Below are 6,412 nucleotides of genomic sequence, written 5' to 3'. Positions count from 1 at the left end.
CCACAACCCCTCCCCCACACACCACAACCCCTCCCTCACTCACCACAACCCCTCCCCCACTCACCACAACCCCTCCCCCACACACCACAACCCCTCCCCCACTCACCACATCCCCTCCCCCAATCACCACAACCCCTCCCCCACACACCACAACCCCTCCCTCACTCACCACAACCCCTCCCCCACTCACCACAACCCCTCCCCCACTCACCACAACCCCTCCCCCACTCACGCTCAACCCCTCCCCCGCTCACCACCAGAATCTCTGTTATCCAATCCAATCTGATCACTTTCCCACCGAGCGGTCTAGTTTAAAATTATTCCCTCTTCCTCTGTAAGATCACCTGCCATGACGCAGGTGAATCCCTTTGAATTTCAGCTGCAGACAACTTTCTCACATTCTGCATTACACCAGCTACTGTCACAAACTGCAAACAATGTCAGGAACTAATGGCAATTATAGCATTATAGAAGGGTTACAGCACAGAATGAGGACATTTGGCCCATCATGTCTGTGCTGTCTCTCTGTGAGGACTATGTAACTAATCCCACTCCCCATCCTTTACCCACAGCTCTGCAAATGATTTCTTTTCAGGTGCTGATCCAATTCTCTATTGAAATCCCCTGAAATCGGTGTCCTCTGGTTCTCAGCCCTTCCACCAATGGGAACAGGTTCAGTCTATTTATTCTGTCCAGTCACCTCTGTTAAACTCCAGAAATCTTGTTCTGGAAGGATAAGGCTGGAGCCTATATTTACTCAGTTTCACATTTATTGTGCAGAAAAAAAGGATTACAAACATGCAGCTCTACACACAAATCCCTCTCCCAGTCCCACTGAGTGTCTGCTTTTAAGTGTTCAACTAAAACCCAATTAACTCCCTTCACCTGCACATAATCACACAATTAACAGATTCCCTTCTTTCTTTTACAATACAACTTAGATTAACATGCTCAAAGGATACTTCAAAATGAATCAAAATTAAATTCCATATTGAGCATAAAGTTTTTTTTATATTGTTAGATATCCCTCATCCAGCAACTCCAACAATTCCTTTGCACTCACATTTCTCTTTATGAAACAATCAGATCGCTGATGACTTGCATCTACCCATTTGAGTTTGGAGATTTCCTTTCTCTCCAGCATTTATTTCAATCCATTGAGGTCAATACGTAGTCTTTGATCACTCACACCTTTTGTAGAGTGTACATTGTCCCACAAAGAACTATTATCCACATAACAGTTCAATGTGTATTCTATCTTCAGGATGTCCCTTGTTCAGAATTTCACCCAAAATATATGACAAATAGAACTCCATGTCCACTGCCTCCACAAGACCAGTGTTTCTGCAGCTAAAGTGCAATTAACAACCCGTTTTATTTTCTTAGCCTCCTAAGCTAAAGGACAAGATTTCCCATTTTCACCCATCAGACATATTATGAAGCCAGCCGCACACGAATACCCATCAGCAAGATTAGCATGTGAAGCATCACTAAAAATTATTAGCTTCATGTTCTTTGGGTCACCTAAGGATGGGAACTTCAGTGCACATTTCTCCACATTTAGCTTTTTCAATGTTTTATTTGCCCTTAAAACATTCTCAACTTTTGGATGTTTCATCATCGTGCTTAACTCCAGCACATCAAAACTAACATCAGGCCTAGTCTGAGAGCCCAACCAGTTTAATTGACCCACCAGGCTTCGCAATTGTTCAATCTCTGCTTTAGATAGATCGTCATCCTTCTGTGATGACCGAACACGATTAACTGGGATGGGAGTAACATTCTCTAAATAGGATTGTTGATTCAAACCTATTCCAGACTTATTCAGCTTAACATCTAAACCAATATATTTAAAGGCCCCACAAGCCTGACTCCCAATCTTAAATTCTGCCTTAATCTTATTAATAACATATTTCTCAAAATCCGCAGTACCACCGCATAAGATATTATCAACATACATCATGAAGATGCCTGAAAGTTTCTCTTTATAAGACCAATAAAACGTTGCAGGATCTGCTTTTAGTTGAACACAACCAATTTTCAACAAAAGAGATCTCACTGAGAAATACCACACCCTGGAAGCATCATTCAGGCCACAGACACATTTGTTCAGTTTCCATAATTTTCCTTCTGTATCTGCTGCCTCTTCAGGTGGTTTCAGATACACTTCTCTCTGAAAAGTATCACCTAGCAGAAACACAGCTTTTATGTCAATGGATTTACATTCCCATAAATATGTGGCCAAAAGAGTCAAAAAGATTTTTTGATTACTTTTCCAGCTGTGGGAGAGTCCACTCTAACATCGATATCCCCCAATCGCTCTTCAAACCCCCTCACAACTAACCTCACTTTAGCCTTATAAATTCCATCAGGAAGTACTTTCTCAGTACAAATCCATCCATGTGACAAGGCCGACTGTCCCCTATCTGGTACCTCAGAATAGACGCCAAATTCTCTCCAACTCTCTAATTCCTTATCTTTTACTTCTCTTTTTCGTTTATCCTCCAGTTTACTGACAGCCACGAAAACTTCATGATCATGAGGACTTCTGCTTCCAATTCTATTCAGAGACTGCCGTCTAGCCTTCATTTCATTGTGTAATCTATTCATACAACAGCCTCTATTAGCACTTTGATGTCTTTTGGAACGACTGCTAGAAGATTTCCCTCGCGCTTTATCGGAGGCTCTTTCTCCAGTACGTGGTCACTTCCTCAGGCAAGAGTCACTTCCTGACCCACTGTCAAAACTTGCACTGCACTTTCTTACCCTCCACACTTTCACCCCACTCTGCCAGTCCATGGCCCTAGCTTCTTGGTCATCATCTTGAACATTTAACCAATATTTAAACTTGATTTTCCTACACGCTCCAAAGTTGTCGCATCCTTGCATTTATCAGACCCCTCTGGAATATATGTCACCCGTGTGCCTACTCCAGACAAATTGGTCTTTGGATGTGATAGCTCTTTCCTGAGCATCATGATCGGTTACATTACTATCCAACTCTTGATCTACCTGTGCCTCAGGACCTTCATCACAAAACACATGAATATTTGAAGTACAAGGTGCCTCTCTTCCCTCTATCAGCTGCTCAAATTCTGAGATTTTGTAATCAACCCCAATTAATCGTGAAGAATGGACCTTAACAGTTTGATTTCCATGCTTGATAACGACTGTCTTACCATCCCGACCGATTATCTTACCAGGTCCCATCCATTCCCTATGGCCTCTTTTTTATAATGGACCAAATCTCAAAGAACAAAGAACAGTACAGCACATTCGGCCCTCCAAACCTGTGCTGATCTTGATGCCTGCCTAAACTTATATGCAATGCTTATAGAAGGTACTTTGGCATTTGTATCTGGTCCAAAATTATTTCAGCCAAGATGAAACTTGAACCCATAACCACCGCTTCAGAAGATCAATACCTTATCCGTTAAGCTGCTGGAGCCCGATACTATTGTAAGCCAGGAAAAGTGATAGAGAGTCAGATGGTTTCGGGTGGAAATTCCAGAGCTTGGGTCCTTGGCAGCTGAAGGCACAACCATCAATGCTGTTGTGATGAAATTCGGCCATGCTCAAGAGGCCAGAAATTGAAGGAGTGTCGATAGCTCGAAGGCTTGTTGGGCAGGAGAAGGCGACAGATATAGGAAGGGGTGAGGCCATAGAGAAATATGAAAATAATGATGAGAATTTTAAAATTTGAGGCATTGCTGGGAGCCAACACAAGGCAGTGATCACAGGGGAGTTTGGTGTGTGTTAGGACTCAGGCAGCAGAATTTAGGATGAACTGAAGTTTATAGAGGGTGGAAGATGGGAGGCTGGCCAGGACAGTATTGGAAGAGTCAAGTCAAGAGGTATTGGAGTGGAGTGGATTTGTGGTCAGAAGCTCATTTCGGAGTCAAATGCGAATTGAAACAAATGACCAATCTGGTGCAGCCTCAGAGATTTGCCAGGGAGATAGATGGGGCCGGTGGCTAGGGAATGGAATTTGTGGTGGGGACCAACGACAATGGCTTCAGTCTTTCCAATATTTAGGGGGAGAAAAATTCAGCTCAGGAAAGCGAATCGAATGTTTTTGTTTATTGCGAGCGGAATTGAATACAAAAGTAGGGAGGTTATGCTTCAGTTATATAGGGTATTTGGTGAGACCACATCTGGAGTAATGTGTACAGTATTGGTCTCCTTATTTAAGGAAGGATGTAAATGTGTTGGAAGCAGTTGAGAGAAAGTTTACTAGACTAATACCCGGAATGGGTGGTTGTCTAATGAGGAAAGGTCGGACAGGCTCGGCTTGTATCCGCTGGAGTTTTAAAGATTAAGAGGCAACTTGATTGAAGCATTTAAGATTCTGAGGGGTCTTGACAGTGTGGATGTGGAAAGGATGTTTCCTCTTGTGGGAAAATGTAGAACTAGGGGTCACTGTTTAAAAATAAGGGGTTGCCCATTTAAGACACAGATGAGGAGAAATTTTTTCTCTCAGAGGGTCATGAGTCTTTGGAATTCTCTTCCTCAAAAGGCAGTGGAAGCAGAGTCTTTGAATATTTTGAAGGCAGAGGGTGATAGATTCTTGATAAGCAAGGGGGTGAAAACTTATTGGGGTAGGTGGGAATGTGGAGATGAGGTTGCAATCAGATCAGCCATGAACTTGTTGAATTGTGGAGCAGGCTTGAGGGGCCGAGTGGCCTATTCCTGCTCCTAATTCGTGTGTTCGTATGTGGTACTGGATGTCGGACAAGCAGTCTGACAATTCAAAGTGGAGGGGTCGAGTGAAGTGGTAGTGAGTTAGAGCTGGGAGCCATCAGTGTACAGAATGAACCTGACATGTTCTGAAGGGGCAGATTGGAAATAGGAGGGACCAAGGATAGATTCTTGGGCAACTCCAGAGGTAACAGTGAGAGAGTGGGAAGAGAAGCCATTGCAGGTGATTCTCTGGGTAAGATTAGATAGATAAAAATGGAAGCAGGTGAGTGCAGTCCCACCCAGCTGGATGATGAGGATGATGTAGTTCACTGTGTCGAAGGTTGCAGACAAGTTAAGAACAATGAGGAGAGCAAGTCTACCATGATCACAATCACATAGGATGTCATTTGTGACTTTGATAAAGGCCATTTGTGTTAGTGACAGGGATGGAAACTAACTGAAGGAATTCAAGCATCGAATTGTGGAAAGATGGGTGAATTTGGGAGGTGACAACACATTGAAGGAGTTTGGAGAGGAACAGGAGATTAGACATGGAGCAGGAGGAGGGGTTTGTGAGGAGAGGGGTGATGATGGCAAATTTGAAGGAAAGGGGACAATACCTGAGAAGAGGAAATTCAAACTCTGAAATTTTCACGGTGGGATATGAACTGACATTGACTGCGTTATTAATCAAGTAACATAACCAGAGAATCGATTGGTGCAACTGCATGTGAGCAATTAGTACATTGATTGCAGGGTGAAATGTTGACTGTCCATGGGAAGCAAGTGGTTTTGCAGAGGTTTTCTTTTTTGCACCGGCTCCAACTTTCAGAGGTTTCCAAGGCTCCATGCTGCCTGAAGCAATTTAATTTCTGTTTATTTTAGTGATGAGGACAAAGAGCTGGTTTCACAGAATAGCAATGATTTAAAAACTCACCACACCCCAGGTGGGACTTGAACCCACAATCCCTGGCTCCGGAGGCCAGTGCCTTATCCATTAGGCCACTGGGGCTGCTCAATGTTTACTTTTGGTGCTTGCAACTTGTCACTTATTATATATGTAATCACTGCCGAAACCTTATGTCTTTGTTTCAGTCGCCCTTTCTTCTTTTGCACTACCACATTAGAATCATAGAATCTTCGAGCACAGAAAGAGTCCTTTCAGCCCATCATGTCTGTGCCAGCTATTCGAAAGAGATTTCTAATTTAGTCTAATTTGTCGATTGAGGGATAAATATTGTGCAGGGCACCAGTGAGAACTCTCCTGTTCCTCAACAAAAGAGCCTTGGGATCTTTTAGATTCACTCGAGGAATCGACAGGGACTTGGTTTAATCTATCACCCAACAAGAATGCAGACCCGGCAGTGCAGCACTCTCTCTGTGTGACACTGGGAGAATCAACATCGAATTCTGTGCTGAAGTAACTGGAGGTAGAGGTTAAACACTGTCTACTGACAGAGAGACAAAAGTGTAACCAGCTGAACCACAGCTGACACACATTACAGTACCACCAATCTGAAGTTCTTGAAATCAATGTTGAGTCCATGAGGTTGTTAAGAGCTTTATTGAAAGATGAGGTGCTGTTCCTCGAGCTTCCATTGAGCTTCATTGGAACAGTGAAGGAGGTCAAAGGCAGAGATGGAAGAGTAGAAGTGGGATGGAGAATTAATATGGCAAGTGACTGGAAGATCACGTTCAAGTTTGCAGACTGGACGGAGGTGTTGAGCAAAAA

General features: G+C 43.3%; 1 non-coding gene across 1 annotated transcript; it reads right to left on the bottom strand.

Annotated features, from left to right (window-relative positions):
* Positions 1-5,619: 5,619 nt before the first annotated feature.
* On the bottom strand, positions 5,620-5,692 carry trnar-ccg (transfer RNA arginine (anticodon CCG)). The gene has a single exon. It is a non-coding gene; the product is annotated as a tRNA-Arg (tRNA).
* Positions 5,693-6,412: the final 720 nt, after the last annotated feature.

Source organism: Heterodontus francisci, chromosome 10, assembly GCF_036365525.1.
Source record: "Heterodontus francisci isolate sHetFra1 chromosome 10, sHetFra1.hap1, whole genome shotgun sequence".
Classification (NCBI taxonomy): Eukaryota; Metazoa; Chordata; class Chondrichthyes; order Heterodontiformes; family Heterodontidae; genus Heterodontus; species Heterodontus francisci.
Note: the sequence above shows the minus strand (reverse complement) of the source record. Positions and strands in the feature narration are given on the sequence as shown.